The sequence below is a fragment of the Trachypithecus francoisi genome, unplaced genomic scaffold (assembly GCF_009764315.1).
Source record: "Trachypithecus francoisi isolate TF-2019V2 unplaced genomic scaffold, Tfra_2.0 Lachesis_group8, whole genome shotgun sequence".
In the NCBI taxonomy this organism is placed as follows: Eukaryota; Metazoa; Chordata; class Mammalia; order Primates; family Cercopithecidae; genus Trachypithecus; species Trachypithecus francoisi.
The window spans coordinates 18,861,093-18,885,888 of record NW_022681473.1 but is presented as its reverse complement, the minus strand read 5'-3'; the positions used below and the strand labels follow the sequence as shown (position 1 = coordinate 18,885,888).

The 24,796-nt window shown below is 37.2% G+C and overlaps 1 protein-coding gene across 24 annotated transcripts in view; it reads right to left on the bottom strand.

The window, feature by feature from the left end:
- PHF21A (PHD finger protein 21A) overlaps positions 1–24,796 on the bottom strand; it is a 197,798-nt gene that overhangs the window by 127,832 nt on the left and 45,170 nt on the right. The gene's annotated exons all lie outside the window — the stretch shown is intronic.

Genomic DNA, 24,796 nt, shown 5'->3' with positions numbered 1-24,796 from the left:
GGGTTTACGCCATTCTCCTGCCTCAGCCTCCCCAGTAGCTGGGACTACAGGCGCCCGCCATCTCGCCCGGCTAGTTTTTGTATTTTTAGTAGAGACGGGGTTTCACCGTGTTAGCCAGGATGGTCTCGATCTCCTGACCTCGTGATCCGCCCGTCTCGGCCTCCCAAAGTGCTGGGATTACAGGCTTGAGCCACCGCGCCCGGCCTAAAGGCGTTCTTAAACCACAAACAATAGCATGAGCGATCTGTGCCTTAAGGACATGCTCCTGCTGCAGATAACTAGCCAAATCCATCCCTTTATTTCAGCCCATCCCTTCATTTCCCATAAGGGACATTTTAGTTAATCTTATTTCCCATAAGGGATGCTTTTAGTTAATCTAATATCTATAGAAACAATGCTAATGACTGGCTTGCTGTTATTAAATACGTGGTGGTAAATCTCTATTGGGGTTCTCAGCTCTAAAGGCTGTGAGACCCCTGACTGCCCACTTTACACCTCTATATTTCTGTGTGTGTGTCTTTAATTCCTCTAGCGCTGCTGGGTTAGGGTCTCCCCAACCGAGCTGGTCTCAGCATTACCAGGCTTACCATGATGAATAAGCAAAGGGATCACAGAAAGGGAAAATTAACAGTTCCATCTTCAAGGGGCATGTGTGTGTGTGTGAGTGCCCACGCAGATACACTTGTGCTACAAGATGAAGTAGAAGAATAATTCTCACATGAAGGCAAATCAGGGATGAAAAGAAGCTACTTCTACACAACAAGGTGAAAATCTAAGGGCCTCGAGTAATGTACCCACTCCCAAAGCATTATTCTTCTAAAGGCAGAACTGAACGATTAGGACTACACTTTCAATTCAAAATTCATAATTAAATGTAATGTGTATTTTGGAAGTTGATTTCGTGTTCTGATAAATGTTTGGTTTCACAGAACACTAGATCACATCTCTCATGGATAGCAGAATAGAACACTTTTTATAATATATGTAACTGATTTACAAAATATCAATATGAAAGAACTACTAGTGAAACAAATACCTAAAAGTGAAGGGCACTAACTTCTAGTCCTCTTCTGATATAAGTGTATAAATAAAAGCAAGAGATGCACAACTAATATTTTGCAAGAACTAGGAAGAAAAATCATAAATGTGCTATACTTTCAACCTCCAAAGTTGCTGGACCTAAAGATTAAGTATAAATGAAATCATTCTTAAGAGGATATTTTATTTTAAGATGTTATCAGTATCTTTGACAACAATTATTCTTTCTTCATTATATATATAATTACATATATACTATGGTAAAAAGAATCCCATGGCTCAGCATGGAGTTCTAACCTTAATCAGTGTTTCATATAGGCTGAATATTAATTTTTTTTGTCCCCATCTTATTCAATGACTCATATAAAATATTCCAGATCAATGAGTTTCAATCCTCATCTTCCTCCTGTTCTTCTACCTGGTTAATCTGGAAGTAACATAATTTGTAACTCCCTTTGCTGTTAGCAACTATGTGCAATCAATCACATAAATTATTCTTCTTCAAGGATTGTTTTGTGATATATTTCAAAAACCTTTTGGAAAAAGGCACCTCAAAAGTTACAGTGGCCTTGCTCTTGCTGCATGTGATGGTTACAACCCCTCCAATGAAATTCCAAGCTTTTCCATTCACTTTCTCTCAGAGAACCTGCTAAAAATTGGCAGCATCCATGATTCCATTCAGATCTTGCTTCTTTTGCCCCCTTCGCCACAAGCTTTTTCACAAGCATCATCGTGGCAGTGGAGGAAGAAAGTTGAACATTAATATTTTAAGCAAATAAAATATATGATGCTTTTCTTGAGGCTTCTGACCCACTAAAATGTTTCTGAAAACAAAAATACACTGGTAAAAGTTGTATTCCTCTGACTATAGTCAAAAAAGAATTTCAATCAACTCATTTTTAAAAATGTTTTTCTAAAAGGAAAAGCTGAAAGTCAGAGTATTAATATGATAGTAACCCTTGAAAATTATATTACACAAAGTTTCTTCTCTAGCAAGATTTAAACAAACAAATCATTAACTCTGACAAACTAACAACATACAGATTTGCCCCCAGATGATTCAGGAATTAAAATGCTATGTCAAATTGGCTTGAGGTTATCCAATTCAGTTTGGGCAATATTAAACAACTTTAACTAAAATCCACTTACCTACTCCTACACATCTTTGTATGCCTGGGTGCCATTCTCAAAGATTCTGATTTAACTGGTCTAAGGTGCAGTCCCGTATGCAGGATTTTTCAAAAGCTTTTCATTTTATTAGGGTACAAGCTAGGGTTGAGAACCAGCAGTTTACAAGAAGATGTGGCACTGGCCTTCAAATCAAAGACTAGATCTTATTACTCTACAATTGTTGAGAAAAATCATTACTATTCAAATCACTGTACTCTCACTAATATGACACCAGAAGGTAAGTTCCTTAAGATGAGAAGCTTTTTCAGTCTTGCTCATCACTGAGACTGAGTGGAATGCCTCCAAATAATAGATACTCCATAAATATTTGTGAATGAATGAATTAAATGCTGAAAGATTACCTTTCAGCTCTAGTACCCTGATGCAATACAATAGAAGTTCTCTTAACCAGTAATGATTAGGACCAGCAGTTGATCAGATAAGGAAAAAAAGTCATACAACGCAGGAAATCACAAAAATTTGATAAGCATACCTAAGCATTTTATTTCAGTTTAAATGAACCTTCATTTGCTAATCTTGTAATATAGGATCAGACTTTCTGTTTATATGGATCTACAGGTTAGAGTGCCAAAATGTCTTTCTTTCATAAACCATAACTATAATGCATCCTCCACCATTTCCATTTTGGACTTTTAAATTATGGCGAGAACTTAAGATACTCTGAAGCAATCTGAATGTAGAATCCTTCTGGACATTAATAATTTACCCCATTCTGTTATAGTTCTCTTACCCAAATATAACTAAGCAGCAAATTTTTAGTATTTTTTTTATCATTTCCAAAGCATTAAATTATAGATTTCATGAAAGCAACTTGGTTTTTTAAAACTCATTGGTTTAATAATAGTTAATTAAATTATGATAACAAGAACGAATGGCAGAATCAAGTCTGGAAACAAACACAACTTACTCTTGATAACTGGTCTACAACTGATGGGAAAAGTATAGAGTACACAGTAACCCACTAGAACTGGCATTCAGAATGAGGTGTGACAATTAAACCAATGAGTCAGTTGAAACTTTGCTCTCCACAGAGCTTTCACTGTTATACAAATGCTAGCCACAGGTTTCTTTCCATTGACCTTTCCAATTCCCTAGAGCAGTCAATTCATCCCTTTACTAGTAGGTCATCTGAACTGAGATCCAACAAAATTACCAAGTCTATACATTACATCATCAAAGGACTGTCAGGCACCAAGGCAGCTGGAGTCATGGAATCTCTTAATATAAACGCCCAACAATTTACATGCAGACTCCCTGATTTACCTTTAAGGCATTTATAAGTTACATAGCAGGGGATTCATTGAAAATATAACACGATCTAAGACTAAAATCAGAATTTTTAAAAGCTCAACACATTATTTTACTTGGAGTTAAAAGGATATGGCAAATTGAATAGTTTTGTTTTGCTAATTCAGAATCAGTTCCCATTTGGCAGGTGTCTCAAATGAGGACACTGGCGACAAAGAACTGGTGCCACCAGGAGGCTCTTTAATGCACCTTTTATTGAAAGTCTTGACATTTAAAATATTTTTGCTTCTTTATAGCTCATGCAATACCTTCTCAATGAGAAGTTTTCCATGTAACCTGTTTTTTTTTTTTAAATAAAGTTATTGCTTCTCTGTTTCCTATCTTAAAGAAACAAAATACCCTTTATGTAATTTAATGCCTCCAGTTTTGAATCTCACCTTACACAGAGAAAACAGAACTACTTAAATTTTTTTAAGTTAGGTAGCAATTTAGCAATTTTGTTTTCATTAAGTCTTTCTCAAGAGAGTCAATAACTCCAATCTTATTCCATGGGATACCTGGCAGGGGATTCAGAGAGCAAAACAGGCTTTGCATTTTCACTGGCTTGGGCTGTGTGGGTCAGTTTCTATGAAAAAGATAACTCCAATTATGTCCTAGGTTAAATACGGAAGTGATGGACAAAAGGAAAACTTTTACTTTAAGAACTGTAAACCCTGATAGTTCTCAAATTAGCGTGAGCTAATATCACAGTCAAGATTTTAAAAAGAGAAACTGGACTTTTAAAAAACAGGTCCTTGTAAAAGTCTTTCTAAAACGGGGAGAATGGAGACAGGAGAAATTAGCAGTTTCTGTTAATGTCAAGAAATCTGAACTTGTTCAAGACAGACAATGTCATTTTTATGGCCCATGAAACACTGTTTCACCTGTATGCTTACTTCACCAATAATGGTTCTCCCAATCAATGAATCAGGATTTAGTTGCAGAAATACAATGTTGATTTATTTCACATTTGCTGCTGCTTAAAAGACCCTTAGAAAGGGAAACTTTCAGATTAGCTATAGAATCCTTGTGCTTCCTGAAAACTCTGACACTTTTAGCCAACAATCCTTATGCTGTCCTCCTCCCCAGGACTCAGTTCCATAAAACAATTACATTATTTATAAGCACAAACAGTGGGCTGAGGTGCTTTTTGTTTATCTATTTTAAAAACTAATCAAGTACCTCAGCTTAAAGATAACTGATTTTGTTGCTTTAAATACAGTAAAAAAAAAAAAAGTCAAGATGGCTATAGTAAGTGCTGAAAAAATTAAAATGTTAGCACACAAAAAATATTATTGACATTCATCTGTTTTGGTTTATATAAAAACTACAATTGGGAGTTTTTTTTCCCCCAAGTTCATTTTGTGCCTAAGGAAACTAAGAGCAGAACAGTTTTTACTGGGTCATGTCCAGTAATGCTTAAGACCTTTTTATTTTCCATCTTAGAACTACATAAGCAGTTACCCTATCAATGTACACTCAACTCAGCTATAATCTTTGCATGTCTATAAGTTTTATGGGAGAGGGTTTCCCATCAGCTTTCCTCAGCCAGGATTCCTCATTTAAACCAAAAAACACAAATATTTCAGTGACTATTTTCTCAATTATCAATCTAGATGCACAGGAGTGTACAGATGCCAAGAGCATTAGGGCTTTATTTTCCCAATGAACCCAGGCTGGTTTAGAAACTGCAAAACAGAATGAAATGTCTTGACTTATAAAGGGAAAAACTGTACTTTCTGTTCTCCATGTTTTGCTTTTCAAATAGAGGAAAAAAGAGAATTGGTGTCTCTTTTAAAATGTCATCTATATGACTCAAGCTGAAATAAGTAAAATCACCTAAAACCCTAACTCCAGCAGCAAGAGGTCTCACAAGTGCAAAAGGCACTAGGCTGTTCTAGAACTTAACCCTAGCTCACTTGAAGGAGGACCTATGAAACTGAGATTGGGTCTCATGAGAAGGCACTCCACACTAACCTTGGCATAAATGCATCATAAATTTTCTAGATGAGAGCCGACTCAGAGGAGCCAAGTGTAAAAATATGGTGCTTAAGGGAATTTTCCTCTAAAACTCCAGTCTCACACAGACTATTTTCAACTTTGTCACTGAGTGACTTAACTACTAACCTGACTGACAGGCACAAATTTTAAAAAAAAGGTCTAATTTGGTTTTGGTAGAAATTCAAAACATACCTGTTTTCCTACTTTGCAAAGGTTTTTCTGTCAGTTAAGTTTCCAATCTGGAGAACTCTAGTCCCCTAACATTTCACCTTTAACAAAGCCTTGTTAAATGTGAAGGATCTCACTTAAACCGGCAGAAAACAGAAACTAGAAAGTCATAGCCTGAACACCTCCCTACACTCTACTGCTGCCCTATCATGGGGGTAACAGGAGGAGAAAGGTTAAACTGTTAATATTCTTAGATGTCAAGTATCATAACCTCACAACTTCCAATCATTTACTTAGAAAAAATGAATGGTATCCAACAGAGGAAACATTATAGATGTTTCCTCTTTACACCAGGCTTAACTGTGTCATGGTGCTGGTAAAATGAAATCTGATTAAGACTTTGAAAGGATATTTTGAAGGGCAATTCAAAGGAAACTCACCTTCTAACAGCTGACTAAAAAGGACAGGCAGGAACTTAGTCTTGTAGGACTGATATATTCTCAGCATCTAGAAAGGTACCTGGCACATAGGAAGTGCCTGATAATTATTTGCCAAATGAACTGAGGGTTAAAACTTTTCATTAGATTCAAGGTAGGAATTCCATCCAGCATGTTAAATAACTTCTCCTTTAATAAAATGACTGACCCTAAACATGCACAGTCTTTCTTTTTTTTTTTTTTTTTTTTTTTTTTTTTTTTTTTTTTTTTGAGACGGAGTCTCGCTCTGCCGCCCAGGCTGGAGTGCAGTGGCCGGGTCTCAGCTCACTGCAAGCTCCGCCTCCTGGGTTTACGCCATTCTCCTGCCTCAGCCTCCCAAGCAGCTGGGACTCCAGGCGCCCGCCATGTCGCCCGGCTAGTTTTTTGTATTTTTTAGTAGAGACGGGGTTTCACCATGTTAGCCAGGATGGTCTCGATCTCCTGACCTCGTGATCCGCCCGTCTCGGCCTCCCAAAGTGCTGGGATTACAGGCTTGAGCCACTGCGCCCGGCCCATGCACAGTCTTTCTAAAGAGCAATTAGGTAACATAAAAGGCTTCAGAAACTTTTTAGGCTATCTGCCTAACTCAGAACTCTTTTCTCTGAGATGGGCTCTCTGATCTAGCCATGTCTGTACTAGTAATATAGTCCCGTGGCTCAAAGCAGGCTTATTACATTCTCTTTCCAAAATCTGGAATGAGAACAAGCCAGTGGGTCTGGGATAGTATCTAGAATGGAGAAGATACAAACATGGGAACTTCACAATGACCAGAGCCTTTTGCCTGCTACGAATACAGGAAAAGCTGAGAAAGTCAATCTCTTGACAGGGGAAATGAAGCGGATGCAAAGAAAGACGAAGAGACACAAGAGACAGAGACTCCAGTTCCAGCCCCTAAAACTGCCCCAGGGTCGCCCAAGGTGCCCTAATACAGTTCCAATAAGTCCCCTTCATGATTAAGCCAGTTGGAGTTAGATCCTACTAAACATACCGAAGAAGTCGTCACAAAGATGTTTAGAAGCATCTATTTATTTATTCCTCATCTGATTTTTTTTTTACTTCTAGGAAATAATCAAAATTATGTACAAATATTTATGTCCAAGGATGTACACTGCAGAGCTAGGTATATAACAGTAAAAAACTGTGAATAATTTAAATGTCTAAAAATAGTGAACTGATTAAATAAACTCTGTATATATGATACCCTACCCAAATGATAGGATACTATCAAGCCACTAAAAACTACTATTCCTGAAGAATAATTAAGAATGTAAAGAATATAGACAAAATAAGTATTTCTAAAACAAGTATAATACCAATTTCAATTTTATTTATTTATTTATTTTTTAAAAGACAGGGTTCCACTGTCACCAAGACTGGAGTGCAGTGGTATGATCATAGCTCACTGTAACCTCGAATTCCTGGGTTCAAGCAATCCTTCTGACTCAGCTTCCCAAGTAGCTGGGACTACACACATGCCACCACACGTGGCTAACATTTTTTATTTTGTGTAGAGATGGGATGTTGCCATGGTGCCTAGGCTAGTCTCAAACTGGTCTCAAAAGGATCCTCCTGCCTCAGCCTCCCAAAGTGCTGGGATGACAGGCATAAGCCATTGTACCCAGCCTCCACTGTATAATTTATTTATTTGAGACAGAGTCTCGCTCTGTTGCCCAGGCTGGAGTGCAGTGGCTCAAACTCGGCTCACTGCAACTTCTGCCTCCCGGATTCAAGCAATTCTCCTGCCTCAGCCTCCCAAGTAGCTGGGATTACAGGCACCCACCACCATGCCCAGCTAATTTTTTTTTTTGTATTTTTAGTAGAGACAGGGTTTTGCCCACGTTGGTCAACCTGGTCTCAAACTCCTGACCTCAGGTGATCCACCCGCCTCAGCCTCCCAAAGTGCTGGGATTACAGATGTGAGCCACCGCACCTAGCCTATTTTATTTTTTAATATAAATTTATGGAACAGAAAAAAAGACTCAAAGGATCTAAAATATGGAAGTAGGATCACAGTTAAATTAGATTTCTCTCTTTACTGAATTTGCCAAATAAATATGCATGACTTTTTAAAAACATGGATGGGGTCTTGCTACATTGGCCTGGCTGGTCTCAAATTCCTGGCCTCAAGCAATCCTCCCATCTCAGCCTACCAAAATGCTGAGATTACAGGTGTAAGCCACTACACCCCAACCATGAATTACTTTTATAAACTTTTGAAAAACAAATGTTTAAAGAAATGATGGATTTCAACTCCTACTGCCAATATTCTAGTCTCCTCCTACAGCTCTAAGAAAGAAAAAAAGGCAAGAAACCACAAGTTGTAATCTTAGCACATACTCATATAAAATTATGTTATACTATATAAAGTAATATTTTTTACTTAAGAATTCATTGATATTAAAAGAGACTATTTCTAAGTAGATGCAACCACTCATTGTGGTTCTGATGTGCACTTCTCTAAAGATCAGTGATGTTGAGCTTTTTTTCATATGATTGTTGGCCACATGCATGTCTTCTTTTGAAAAGTGTCTGTTCATGTCCTTTGCCTACGGGGCTGTTTTTTTCTTGTAAATTTGTTTAAGTTCCATATAGATGCTGGATATTAGACCTTTGTCAGATGCATAGTGTGCAAACATTTTCTCCCATTCTGTAGGCTGTCTGTTTACTCTGTTGATAGTTTCTTTTGCTGTGCAGAAGCTCTTTAGTTTATCTGGATCCCATTTGTCAATTTTTGCCCAATTGCTTTTGGCATCTTCATCGTGAAATCTGTGCCAATGCTTATGTCCTGAATGGTATTGCTGAGGTTATCTACCAGGGCTTTTATAGTTTTGGGTTTTACATTTAAGTCTTTAATCTACCTTGAGTTCATTTTTGTATATGATATAAGGAAGGGCTATAGTTTTAATTTTCTGCATATGGCTAGCCAGCTATCCCAGCACCACTTACTGAATAGGGAATTCCATCCCCATTGCTTGTTTTTGTCAGGTTTGTCGAAGATCAGGTAGCTGTAGGTGTGTAGTCTTATTTCTGGGTTCTGTATTCTGTTCTATTAGTCTATGCTGTTTCTGTACCAGTACCATGCTGTTTTGGTCACTGTGACCCTGTAGTATAGTTTGAAGTCAGTTAGCATGATGCCTCCACCAGCTTTGTTCTTTTGGCTAAGAATTGCCTTGGCTATTCAGGTTCTGTTTTGATCCCATATGAATCTTAAAACAGTTTTCTCTAGTTCTGTGAAGAACCTTAATGGTCGTTTAATAGGAATAGCATTGAATCTGTAGATTGCTTTGGATAGCATGGCCATTTTAATGATTAAATCCATATTTAAGGCTTGTATTGTTATATAAATAACATTAATTAATTGGTGAGACACCTATACTTCTTATACAACATTTTGCTATTCCTGGAACTTAAAATTGACTTGCTTTGTCATCCGCTTGGTTTTCTATAATTCTACAATTAATTCTTTCCCATGCTTTCCAAAGAAACTATAACATATCTCTCAATAATGGCTCAAAACACATTGTATGATATATTGGTCCACTTTCTTAGCTTTGTTTCTTCTAAGTCTTCTATCCTCCTGTTCAACCTAAACCGGCTGTTTTCTAAACCTGTTGTACAACAATTATCTAAGTTTTTCCCTTCATCAAATGGGATTTTCTTTGATACTGAAATCCCTGTTTTCGGAATCAATGCCTTCATCTTTATTGGTTCACTTTCTTGTTTGATGGAGAACTTCCTCCAATAGCTCCCTCAAAAAAGATGTATGGGAGGTAAGTTTTGTGACCCTGCGTATCTTAAAATGTCTATTCTATCCCCAGACTTGATCAAGAGATGGGTTGGGTACAGAATTCTACACTGGAAATCACTACTTTTCAGAATTTGTAAAGCATCATTCCAATGACCGCTAACTGTCTTTGTTGCTGCTGAGAAGTCTGATGCCATCTGATTCCCAATCCCTGTTCCCAAATGTTTTTTGTTTTCTTTTCCGCCCCCCTCTGAGGAAACTTTTAGGATCTTTTATTCTTATTTTGCTAAAGTTTCACCATGTTGTGTCTTGGTATGAGGTTTTTTTCATTCACTGTTTTAGGCACTCAGTGGATTCTATTAATCTGGAATTATATGCCCTTCGGTTGTGGGACATTTCCTTATATTAGTTATTAGATGGTTTTCTCTTCTCCATTTTCTCTGTTCCCTTGTCTCAGAACTTTTATTAGCCAGGCATGCGACTTTCTGGGTGACCCTATCAAAATTTTTCTCTATTCTGCTGTCTATCCCCCTCTTTGTCTCTTTCATCTATTTACTGAGAGACAGCTCCAATTTTGTTTTCCAACCTTTTTTTGTTGTTGTTGTTAATCAAGAATTGTTCTTGTTTTCTAATTGTTCCTTTATTTCTAGCATCCTCTCCTTGTTTCACTGATGCAATATCTTCTCTTACTATCCCTTCCAATTCTCTTGGCCTGCTCTGACTTGCACATTAGCGGCTTCCCTTAAATATCCAGTGATTCTTGGCTATGTTCATATTTAAGATTGAAGCGCTAAGAATGTGGAGCAGCTAGAACTCTCATACACTACTGGAAGGAATGTAAAATAGTACAACCACTTTGGAAAACATATTGGCAGTTTCTTAAAAAGTTAAAAACACACCTACTATACAACCCAGACACACTAAGGCATTTATTGAAGAGAAATGAAAGCAGATCTCCACACAAAGACTTGGACATGAATGCTCAAATTAATGTTATTTGTAACAGCTAAAAACTGGGTTACAAAAAGCAGACCAGTGTTTGCCTGGGGACTGGATTGAGAGAAGGACGAGTGAGACGACCAAGAACACTTCAGAGGTGATGCATATGCTCATCTTGATCATGATGATGGTTTCACACTATCAAAAATTAGACTCTTTCAAGGTGTATCATTTTTTACATTAATTATGCCTCAATAAACCTATAAGAGAGAGGTGGGGAGAGGAATAGAGACAAAGAGAATCAAAAATAAAAGTGGCTAAAAAAAATGAGGTATTCAAAATGAATTGAATTCTCTGGGGAGCTGGCATGTTTATAAGAGAAGGAGCTCTTACTATTCCATATATACCATATATCCTGTTTTCAGTATACACACAGTCTATATACAGTGTAGCACTCACTCCTGCCCAAGGCTGTTACATAGTGCCTCATATCTCTAAGTTGAATGCCTCTCTGGTTAAATTTCTCTAGAGTAAGATTGGTAAACTTTCTAAAAATAACCAGATAGTAACTACTGTAAAGCCATACTGTCTTTGTTAAGACTATTTAACTCTGCCATTGTGGCACAAAAGCAGTCATGGAGAATATGTAAATGGAAAGAGTGTGGTTGTGTTCTAATAACTTTACAGGTGGCAGGACATATTTGGCCCATGTTCAAGCCATAATTTTACCAATCCCTGCCCTAGAGAATCATACTAGTCTTTCCATTTTTGGAGAGCTAATCAATTTATCTTCAGAAGGATACTCTAAAGTAATAGCTAAAACGACTTTACCCATAAAGTATATAATTGAGCAAGTAAGAGCTAGGGGAAGGGAAGCTGTAAAAAGGAATACTAGAAATTTAAAGAGTTATATATAATTTTATCAGCTATTAGCAGGAGCTGATGAGGCTAAGGGGCAGCACTTCTGATAACCTGCAAATACTGTTTCATCTGATGAACCCACATCATAGGATAAGCAGAAACCAGTCTTTATGACAGATGTTTATAAATGTTACAATTAAAAGGCACTGGTGGATTAACTCAAAATCATATGTGAATTTGTCTCAAATTTAAGGCAAACTTCTAGAATCTCTAATAAATAAAATCACATACTCAGAAAAACGAATTTCAAGTTCTGTCGATTAACACACTCCTCCAATTTCACTCAATTATTTTCCTTCAGGTAACAGAACTTTTCAGGGTAAGTTCATTTGTGCTTCTTCACTCCACAAGAAAGGAGTTGTTAATTTTTTCCCCAATTCCTATATTACACGACAGAAGCACTAGATAAAACCAGATGAGTAATAATCATTCACTGCTCATAGGGAAAATTAAGTTCAGAACTGATCTCTATCTTTAGCATTCTTCTTGGTCAAAATGATATAATTTGTTTAGGCAAAGTGGGAGAGGTTTTTTAAAAGGCAATGGAGGTGGGAGTAGGAGAAAGGGTGACAACTGAACACATTAGTTGAAAATTTCTAGGGCCTCATTTCTCAGAGCGAAGGAATGTTTGGTGCTTCACTGACAGAAGCTAAGAATCCCTCTCTCCTTTTCAGATAGAGTTAGGATGAGAGAGGTTAACTAAACCCTGCTGATTCACACAAATACTTGCTTCCTAAACTTGGAGTAAATCAACTTTTAGAAATATCTTCTGAAAACATAATTTTGCAGGACAGCCTCTCATCTAACCAGCTACCATAAAAAGATATCAGTTAAAGAGTAAACTTCTTTTTCCTGTCTGGTTCTTCACCCTAATCTGTTGGGGAAAAAAAGAAGTGAAGGAATATATGACTTGGCCTGTCATTTAACATATTCGACATTTTAAAAAGGAAAAATCCAAAACACCATATTAATATCAACAACGATAATGATAGTTTATAGATAATTTTTAAATATCAAAAAATTAAAAAATTTATAATTCACATTTGAAATAAATTACATTATTTTCTGTAATAGATTTACCCTTCTAATAATATATTGCTTTGGCAAAGAGTAAAATTACTTCTGTACTCCTTGCCCTAAAGCAGGCTGCTAGCTAGGGTGGCAAAGGGAGACTTTTCTAAAATAATCCACAGAGCCAGTATCAAGCACTAATGATATATTATAACTTCATGGTATTTCAGCATGCATATATCTTTAGATATACATTATCCTTAATTTACATTAGTAAAGGAAAGTGTTACAGAGACAGACATTGTTAACTTTCTTCAATATCCATTCTTCTCCACCCTTTCTCTTCCCTGATAACAAAAAACAATTTTAGGTATCTAGCTTCCAAATGCTCGAGAAGAAAATCTCCAGCTCCAGGACATAAATCAGTCTTAGACTCCTCCTTCTTGCCAGGAACTAGGCATTGGCAAATGACAGAACTGTGGTCAATGAGATGCAAAGTTCTGTTGAAAGGCTTCTAATTAAAGTTTTCCATAATCATAAAAAGAGATATTTAATAAGAAATGGTCCTTTTTTGCCCCAGGATGTTCGTGTGTGAAGATGTAAAGCCTGGGACCACAGCAGCCATCCTGTGACAAGGAGCAGTGCTTGCCGACATGCTGAGCGTGGCAGTGCAGAAAGATGACCAGAATATGGGTCCTGATAGTGTTGCTGAGCTGCTGAACTGAGCAATTCTAGCAAATTCTCCTTATTTGAATCAATAAATTCACTTACTACCTTAGTTACATACAGCTAAAAGCATCTGTAGAGATACAATTATAACGTCTATATTACAGTTGAGGAAATCAGCTCAGAGAAATTCAATGGACACAAAGTCTGTCAGTGACTAGCACAGCCAAGACTAGAATTTACTCCTTTTCTTTAACAAAAGTTGTTTAAGTACCACTGTGTGTGAAGCACTAGGGTATAAAGCGGGTGTATAAGGGTGAAGGGATTGCAGTTCACAGAGGCTTACAATCTAGAGAAGAAGAAATGACACACAAACAAATAGTTAAAGATATGTGGTAAGAGCTACACAAAAGTCACAGAGCCAGGAGCTCCTGGCTCACAGAAGAGAAAGCACCTGACTATGCCATGAGATGTTAGGGTGGGCACATCCAAGAGATGACAAACTTTTTTTCTTTAGTGATTTAAAATTTTAAAAGACAATTTCCTGTGAATCTGTAATTATTTCCAAGTAAAAAGTTTTTTTTAACTTCAAAAGAAAGGGATGTAGTCTCATAAACATGTTGAACAAAATAAGCCAGAGAGAAAAAAGTAGGCTCTATTTTATTTGATACATAGGCAAAATTAGTCTATGTTAGAAGTAACAAAGGTATTTCCTCTGGCAGAGGAGGTAGTGAACTGGGGGAGGACAAAGGGATTTCTGTTGTGATAGTGATATTCTGATTACTGATATAGGTATTAGTTACCTAGTGGTTTCAGTGTGTAATAATATATTTGAGCCATATGTGCATACATATAAATATATATTAGATGTTTATTTATGTTATACCTCAACAGTTTTAAAAAATTAATATGCGTTCCTTATAAAAAAAAAAATTCAGCCAGCCATTGTGGCTTGAATCTATAATCCCAGTTACTTGGGAGGCTGAGTCAGAAGGATCACTTGCCAGGAATTCAAGACCAGCCTGGGCAACAAAATGAGAACCTGTTTCTAAAAACATAAAAATAAATTAGCCAGGCGTGATGGTGCATGCCTGTAGCCCCAGCCACTCAGGAGGCTCAGGTGGTAGGATTACTTGAACCCAGGAGTTCTAAACTCCAGTGAGCTATGATTGTACCACTGCACTCCAGCTTGGGCGACAGAGTAAGACCTTGCCTCTAAAAATAATAAAAAACAAAATAAAAATAAATAAATTTAAATTTAAAAAGCATATATAAAGTTAAAAGTGTCAGCTTTCTTGACCACCTCTCTTGAACCTCACTTCTTAGAAGCAATCACTGTGAATGGTTCTGTGTAAATAATTCTAGATAATCTAGACCTTTTCCCATGCATTTTCAAATATAAATGACCATGAATGCATAAATACAAACACCATTTTTTAGTATTTTGTATTTTAAACTAATATTGAATTATACTGTATGTCTGTTTTACAATTTGCTTTGTTTTTACTTTCTACTCATCTTTCCATTCAGTTAAGCACCTCATTCTTTTTTAACAGCTACATACTATTCTATAATATGCATATATAGCTAATGTATTCTTACTAACGCACCTTATGTATTACTTACTAATGCACCTTGATTCAATCACATTTGTTTTCAAATTTTCTTTTGTGGTGATTTCTGTACTATACGGTCCTGTAAATGGGTCTGCCAGAAGAAAGGTATAAGGTGACCCTAAGTTTGCACTATGCAAAGACAGGTAAAAACATCCCAGGTTGAAGAAACAACACAGCATGACAAGTATCTGAAAAGTCCAGAGGATAAGGTATGTATAGATTCAATGGGGAGGCAGGCATGGGTGAGAAAATGAAGGGTTTTCTGAGGTAAGCGATGTAGCAACACTGCAGAAGAGACTTGTTTCTAGATGTATCAAGTTTTCAAACTGGTGGCCCCAGATTCGTTTACTAGTTTATACAACTTCACTTAATAAAAACTGTCCTTTTCTGAAACTAAGATAAAGCTGCTCTGAATCGGAATAGAGTTAATAATGGCACTGAATTCTCCCGAAACACTGAAGTAGGAAATAATAATGAGAATATTCCACCCCCTCCACAAAACTGAATTGCACCATTTAAATGGGAATTTTCTTTCGATGGTGAATCTTTGGTATGGACATCTTTGGCCACCTTACCAGCTTTCTGAGGGCATAATGAATTAATAACATTCAAAAACACTTGCTGCTAACCTACCATTCTAGCCTTGAGGGGTACAAACGTGAGCAAGACACAATCCTTGCCTGTGAGGATCTTACAAGTAATTACAATACAACTCGATGAGGGCAAATAAGTACCACAATGAGTGCCAAATAAAGTAGGCACAAGTACCAAGTACCATGAGTACACAGAAGACGAGTGTCTAACTCTGCTTGGAAGGTAGAAAGAAGTCAATGAAAGCTTGTAGAGGATCTTGCTTAAGCTGAGTCTTCAAAGTATATGTAGGAATTAACCAGGTAAAGAGGTAAGAAAATTCCAGGTATAGAGAAGAGGATGTGTGAAGAAGGCACAGTCTCGAGACAGCCCAGGAAGTAAGGGTGACAGCAGGGAATTTATGGAGTATGTATGAGAATGAGCTGTTAAAGGTATCAATGCTAATGAGCTTGAATGCCTTGTAGGTCATAACCAGTCACATGGAAGTGACACTGCAAGATTTTCATTCTCTGCATCCTCCAAGGGCCTAGTATCATGCCTTTCACCAGAGTAAACTCTCAATAAATACATGTGGAATAAGACAGATGACTCAGACTCTCGGAATGATAAAGAAGTCTAGAAAGCACACATCCCAGAGAAAAGGGAATAAATACGGGGGAATGGATTATTTGAAAGCACATATATATATAAGCACATTATTTGAAAGCACACGATATAGTAGAGAGGTGGTGTCAGTTGTATTGGCTCCTAAAAACCATTTGTTATTCACACTGCCTATCATTCAAAAATTAACGTTCTCTAAAGAGTGGAAGAGTCCCTAAACATTCTGAAATACAGATATGTTCTATGCAAAAGAAAAAAAAGGCAGATACCACAGGCTTGAAAAAATTTCACAAACTTGGCCTTTGATTTTATTTTCATAGCTTGAAGCAACTGCTCTCAGCTAAGCAACAGATGAGCAAAGTAGAAAAAAAAAATATAGTAGATTCCAGTCAGTATTTTCTAGTAGCCCAGTGTCAAGATATATAACACCTGATGACAAGGGCTAAGAAATTCAATTTGAATTTTAAAAGTCATTCAATTTGCCAGCACCAAAAATAAGTTACTAGGATAAACTCACATGAAGATTGCTCTGCCTTAACTCAGCAGATTGATGCATCTGGTACAAGTCATCAACTGACTTGATTTCCTCTGCCATACTCAGGTAAAATGCCCTATAATAATGTGGCACGTTACTGAAGTATAAGTTACTCAATCAAGCATCTCTTTCTTAAAGAGACAGTCAAATCTTTGACCACTTAGGTAAAACTAGCAGCAACAGAGACAATCACACTCCAAGAAGACAGGTAAAAAGGAGAGGAGATAATACAGCACTGGGAACCACAGTCACATCACATATATACAACCTCTCGATCTTCAGAACTTTCATACTTGTAGCCAGTTATTTCTGAGCCTTTCCTTCATCTCATCTTGGCTGAATATAAGCCAACAGGATTTCACCAGCAGAAACCTGAAATATTACATTTCCTGTATTTGATGAAAAGGAGGAGCTGATGTCCTTTGATGTACACAAGTGGCAATAAACTTAACAAACAATTGGACCAATGGCTTCACATAAATATTACACAGGAGGGATGAACTAGACTAAATCTTAGGAAATTCCTAAGCTCTGGATAAAGTCAGGTTTCCATCACAGTGAAAAGATTTCTAAGACAACAATTTTAAATTCCAACGTGATGCGCCAAACACACTGGTTTGGCTGTGAGCCACGGAGGATAACATTTTACGGTAACTGGTATTAGAGGCTGGAGATAGTCATATATCAGGTAACAAACACTAGGACTATAGGATCTAACTTACTTATTTGACTCCAAGGTAATGAGGCCTAAAGGCAAAGTAATTATTTTGCCTAATGTCCTATTTCAAAAAAATATTTGATAGATAAAGCTTTACAGAGTTACTAAATAAAACTGAATGAAGAGTACAGCAATCTGGATTCTAGTATTGAATCTGATACTGATAAATTATACGATAATGGTGAAGTCACAAAGTCCACATCTCAGTTTATGTATTACAATGACACACTTGTCATTGAGTTAAATGTGAAATGTTCTAAGCTTCTTAGAAAAGTAGTACTTTACATGTAAGATGAAAGTGTTACATATGAGATGAAGTTAACCACCATGACTACAGCCAATAATTTCCTTTTAAATAGAACTCACCTACAAAAGAATTCCATGCACTCAATGGATACACATGCATTAACTCCTCAGTGCATAATCCAAACATTCCGCAAATATGGAAAAAGACATATTAAGTTATTCAATAATGAAAATCTATCAACAAGTCTATTACAGAGTCAGGAATAGAATCAAACTTCTGGTTCCCCCATCCCTACCCAGTCCTTTGTTTCAGTTACCTAATTAGCTTAAATTACATTGTTCTATGCATCAGAAACATAACTAGCAATAGGAGGGACAGAAACTTCTTTCCCAAAAGCTTCAGAATCTCGTATTAAAATATATTCAAACTTAAAATTGAGAATGATTCCATAAATGGCAAGATGAACTTACTAAACCCAGAAAAGTATTTCATCCAGTATTATGTTGAAGAGATCTGTAAGAAATGGTGACTATAATTTTTTTTTTTTTTGAGACGAGTCTCACTCTGTTGCCCAGACTGGAGTGCAGTGGCACCATCTTGGCTCTCTGCAGCCTCTGCCTCCGAGGTTCAAGCAATTCTCCTGCCTCAGCCTCCTAAGTAGCTGGGACTACAGGTGCTCACCACCACACCCGGCTAATTTTTGTATTTTTAGTAGAGACAGGGTTTCGTCATGTTGGCCAGGCTGGTCTCAAACTCCTGACCTCAGGTGACCCACCTACCTCAGCCTCCCAAAGTGCTGAGATTACAGCTGTGAGCCACCGCACCCAGCCAGGTAACTGTAATTTTTAAACAGAGTCAGAGAAGCAAACTTGCAGAAAAAATCAATGACTACAGAAGGGTCTATCTCTCTAAAAAGGAGTAAAAAGAAATAGAAGAAGGTGTGAAAGAATAACAAAATTTAAAACCAAAAGATAATTCTATGGAATACTGTAATAGATTTGTGCCATGGACAAACGGCAAATTCTTTGAAAAATATACTTCCTGATGAGCATCAAATACAAATCAGTACATCTTCCAAATTAGCAGAGTGTTTTTTTTCCCCTGTGACAGATAGTATCTCCTGGGGAAAATCACTTATTCTCAATATATGCTATTAATGTGATACAGCCTTTTCTGGGGGTTATTTGGAGATATTTGGTTAAAATTTTTTTTTTTTTTATGTAGCAAAAGCTTTTTTTTATACCTTTAGACCAAGTGCAGTAGATGAATTATTGTTTTCAATTTCCATATCCTCTCTGTTTTAAAATTATACATTCACAACACCCTTTGTCATATAACTTTGCAAGGCTTGGCCATGTGGCTTCTTTTGGCTAATGAGATGTTAACAAACCTGATGCCAGCAGAGTCTTAAAATGTATTTTAGTAGTTTGGCCTGCTTCCTGTGCTCTTAGGTAAACTACGAAATGAATACACCCCAGGTAGCTGCTGTCCCTTCATGCAAGGCCTCAGAATGAACACATTTAGAGTAGACCTAACTAAACTTGCAGCCTGAAGGCAAGTTCAGTCAGCCCACAAACTGAAGCAGAGGTGCCTGGCCAAGTACAGCCTAGATCAGGAGAACCCCAGATGACCTACAGACCCAGTGTGAAAATAAACACTTAGGTAAAATGCCCTATAACAATATGGTACATTATTAAAGTGTAAGTTACTTCATCAAGCTTATTTTTCTTAAAGAGATAATCAGATCTTTGACCAGTTAGGTATAAGTACTGGCAGTGCTGAAAGCCACTCAACAAAACTCTAGTTTCTGATGCAGAATTGTTAGGGCAATAGGTGACCAATACACGTAGTCATCACCCATCCAGGAACTTCTCCTAAGACAATCAGAGAGAAACACACATTCATATAGAAGGGTATATCTATCAAAGCAATATTGATAATAGCAAAAAAACTGGAAATACCCTATCATCAAGAGAAGAATAGTTTTAAAAATCATGATATAGCAAATTACACTAAAATTTAAAGCTGTTAAAAATCATGCTCTCAAAGAACACTCAAAAATCTGAGAAGATTTTCATAAGTTAGGTTTAAAAAGCATAAAAAGCAAGACACACCGTTCTATAAAAAAATTATGATATAAGCAGAGCAAAAGATCAGGTGGATAAAATAATACATTTAAAGAATATAAGTGCCTCTTCTGTGTTAATATCATTCTATGTTAAATATTATACTAGGAATAAAAAAGCAAATAAAACAAACATGTTCCCCGCCTTCCTGAAACTAACAATCTAATGAGGAAGATAGATATTTAAAAAACAGTAATACTACAGATACAGATATGCTACTGTAATAGAAAATGCTAATTATTCCCAGTAGCTATTTCCCAATTCTTACTCAGTAACAGTCCTTGAATTTTATCTGGCCACGACCACAAGCAATAAACTACCTACATTTTCCAGACTTCCTTGCTCCTAGCGGGGGCCATATGACTAAGTTCAGGCCCATGGGATCTAACTGGAAGTGGTGCATGCAACTTCTAGAAAACATCCTTGGCCGGGCGCAGTGGCTCAAGCCTGTAATCCCAGCACTTTGGGAGGCCGAGACGGGCGGATCACGAGGTCAGGAGATCGAGACCATCCTGGCTAACACGGTGAAACCACGTCTCTACTAAAAAAATACAAAAAATTAGCCGGGCGAGATGGCGGGCGCCTGTAGTCCCAGCTACTCGGGAGGCTGAGGAGAGAGAACGGCATAAACCCGGGAGGCGGAGCTTGCAGTGAGCTGAGATCCGGCCACTGCACTCCAGCCTGGGCGACAGAGTGAGACTCCGTCTCAAAAAAAAAAAAAAAAAAGAAAACATCCTTAAAAAATAAAGGGCTTGCTCTTTGTTGCTTCTCCCCCTTCTTACCAGATGGAGCAGCTATTTTGGACTGTGATGTGAAAGCTGCATGCTGAGAATGGCAGAGCAACAGAATAGGAGGAACCTGGGTTCCCTGACACCATGCAACCACTCTTCACAGTCCTAGCCCTAGGGGGACCTACAGAACTTTTAGATGAGAGAGAAATTAAGTTTTCTCTGTTTACATCATTTTCATTTTGGGTTTTCAGTCACTCACAACTGAACATAATCCTAAATAGAATAACTATGAAGGGAAAGTATGGTTCAATGAGAGATAACAGAAACAGTTGATTTTGACTAGAGGAAGGAGTGTCAGGGATAGCTCCTCTGAGGAAATGACATTTAAGCTATGACATGAAACCTCACTTAGGAGGCCACCAGGTAAAAGGAGACAGGATAGCAAACTGTTCAGGTGGGGGAAACCAAAGCTGCAACCATGAAGGCTTAACCCTGAAGCACCACAGTAACAAGCAACAAACTTTGGGATGTTAAGATTGCCTCTATAAGGAATTAAAATGAAAGCACAGAACTAGAGCAACTAAGCACTTTGGCTCCATATCGGAATATCTCCATAAAAGACCACATAGCCTATCAAAAAATAAGGGTGTGGGGAGTGAGAATAACAGTGAATCCTGTTAAAGAAATTAATAGTTGCTTCCATACTTCAGCATTACTTCACACCTGTAATCCCAGCACTTTGGGAGGCCAAGGTGGGCGGATCACAAGGTCAGGAGATCTAGACCATCGTGGCTAACACGGTGAAACCCGGTCTCTACTAAAAATACAAAAAATTGCCCAGGTGTGGTGGTGGGCACCTGTAGTCCCAGCTACTTGGAAGGCTGAGGTGGAAGAATGGCATGAACTCAGGAGGTGGAGTTTACAGTGAGCCAAGATTGCGACACTGCACTCCAGCCTGGCTGACAGAGCAAGACCCTGTCTCGAAAAAAAAAAAAAAAAAGTTGGATTCTCTGACTAAAGTGGTTCATGTATTTAATACCATGAGAAGAATGTCATTAGATTTTAAAATGTGAACTATGCTTGAAACAGACAAGAGCTTGATGTTAAAAATTTTTTTACCTCATCTTTCTCATCTATTTATGATTCTAAAAGTGAAACATATTTATTGTGGAGCATTTAGAAAATATACTAAGAGTATACAGAAAAAATAAATCACCTGTAAACTTAACCACCTTCCAATATCTTATACTGACACTGTTTTTACATACATTTACACACCCACATACATATATACACAAAATAAACATAAAAATGGGACTATAATGCACATAAAGTTGTGTATACTCTCTCACTTATTATTTCAGAGCACATTCCTGTATCATTAAAATACTTTCCAAAACCATGATCTTAATGGCTATATAACATATAATTTATTTAGCCAATCAAGTCAGGGATTTTCTGAGTTAAAACTGTCTGCCACAAATTGAAAGCAGGTCAAGAAGCTGATTTAGAAATCTGCCAGAGTTTCTTCCAGAAATCTCAAGTTACAGTTTAAAAGCACTAGAACCTTCCAACCAAGAATTCAGTGAAATTCACTGAGTTTTAGCCATGAAGGATGCTCACTAAAGGCTGTATTTTCCCAAATGGAGCATATGATTATACAGTTTTAAGGAAGAAACTGAGTAAGTATCAAAGATTGAAGTGGCAACAGTGAATAAGAACTAGTGTCTACTGCAAGAAATAGTGACTATCTGCAATGGTCTTTCTCTTTTTTTTTGCTCATGACTTTGGAGGTCAGATGCAACTTTTAATAAAAGAAGAGAATATATGAGTCCATAATTTGTATAATTAAAGTATTCTAATAAATATTGAAAAAATGATTACAGAAAAATGCACAAAGAAAAAGAATGGAAGCAAAAACGACAAAGAGTTAAGTGTGAAATATGCCATTATTGTCCAAATTTTTCTGTATTTAAAATTTTTCTAACAAAAAAATTAATGTTAACATATTAGTCATATGGATAAGGTAATTCAGATTTTAGTTATTAAAGTGGAAGGAAAATTGGTTAGGTTCTGCCAGAGGATAAGTGGCTCTTTTGAGCGGGGGGCAAAAAGGGCATATAGCATCAGGAAACTGTTCTAAAATAAAACTTTTATTTTTTTGAGACAGAGTCTCGCTCTGTCACCCAGGCTGGAGTACAGTGGCACGGTCTTGGCTCACTGCAACCTCTGCCTCCTGGGTTCAAGCAATTCTCCTGTCTCAGCCTCCCAAGTAGCTGGGACTACTTGTGTGCACCACTACCCCCGGTTAATTTTTGTATTTTTAGTAGAGACGGGGTTTCACCACATTGGCGAGGCTGGTCTCGAACCTCTGACCTCAGGAAATCCACCCGCCTTGGCCTCCCAAAGTGCTGGGATTACAGGCATGAGCCACCACGCCTGGCCAATAAAACTATTCTAAACTAAACAGTAATATCACATGTTGAAAGTAAGTCTGAGGAGGGATGAGCTTTTGAACTTTACAGCTGTGCGTCCTTCAAGTATCAGCCTACCTAAAAATGATATTTTTCTGTTCCATCAAGAAGGTTGTTTTAACAGTTAAGGAAATATAAAAATTGCAGGACTGGATTTCAGTTTCTAACTCTAGTTTTATTTACTTTGTATACCTAAAGTTTTCCTGATGTTAGACATTTTTTAAAATTCCAATTTCTGAAATGCAAACTTAGTTCAGAGAACAATTAGAGCTTGCCACTTGATGAAATGTCTTAACATAGATAGTTGCAATTTTCTATTCAGTAAGGTCCCTAACAGAAAAAAGATTAAAGAATAAAAAGTTACAGAATAAACCAAATCTATGTCAGTTCTCACAAACAAAAATTTCGAGTAGATGTAGATTTCTAACAATTGTCCCACTTTCCCCAAATGCAGTCTTAAGTTACCTTAACTTTGCAATAGCATCCCCCAACCCCTACTCCACTAATCAGTTCTCACCTTCTTTCCCTGCTGGAACACGTGAATTTTTCAGCAAATGTGAGTCATTCATTGGCGTCTTGTCAAACTAACCCTGAAACTATAAGGAGGCTCAGTGCTAACAGAATTCTAAAGCTAGAACACTTTCACTAACACACATCATGTTGACTTTAGAGAACTGAATCACATTCAGAGCCAAATACATACTAACCAACTCTGTTTATATTTTTTCTTACAAATTGTTCTCCACCATCCCACCTCCTCCCAATTTTAGTTTGGCAATTCCCTAATCTAAAATACCTCCTGTCTGTGGAGAAGACAAGATGGGGACGCATAAGAATAGGAGGGAAGAATATAAAGCAGTTGTTCACTCAGCTTGGAAGATGATTCTATTCTGAAACATTAATGATTCATATCTCTTCCACTTAGTTCTCAAAGTTTATTTCTCCCCTCAGTTAAATGAAACCACAATAGAAACACAATAAAAAATCTCCAGGAATAAATTATTCTCGTTATTATTTCACTAAATAACATCAAATAACAACATAAAAATCAGTTATTTAGAACTATTTAGTCAAAAATCTTCAATAAAATGTCACTGGCATGAAATATCAACTGCAAATCACCTTATTCTTTTGATTAATACATTCACCTCCTCCAAGACAGAAAATCACTCTTTCTAACCAGAGGGAGAGTGGTGGGGAAGAAACAAGAAAACAAATGCTTCATGGGATTACCATAAACATTCACTTATAGCTCTATCAATTGCCACACTCCACCTGGTGGCAGGCACTGCCTGAATTGGTAAAGTGGAGGTCATCATACAAAAAATTCCAAAGAATATTTTCCTGGTGTCCTTGGAAAAAAGCAAGATGTTCTTCTCCTGCCCTGCCCTATATAGAATAAGTCTAAAGTTTTTTCACGTAATAGTAGGTCAATATCTAATCGAGATTAACATAAAGGCATGACCATACTTAGAATGGGAGACCTACATTTAGAGCAATCTACTTACAAGAAAATTCTCTCCACAGTAAGTTAAATGTCAGCTCAAGGCTTTAAGACAGGTAACAAGGTACATTCAGCACCTACAAGATTCTCTATCACCTATTCTCACTAACTGCCTTTACCCCATCCCCTATGGGTAAACTATAGAGTTTAATTAACACAGTTAACGGCAGCCTGCCACATTGCTTTTAGGTATTTGCCAGTAACATAT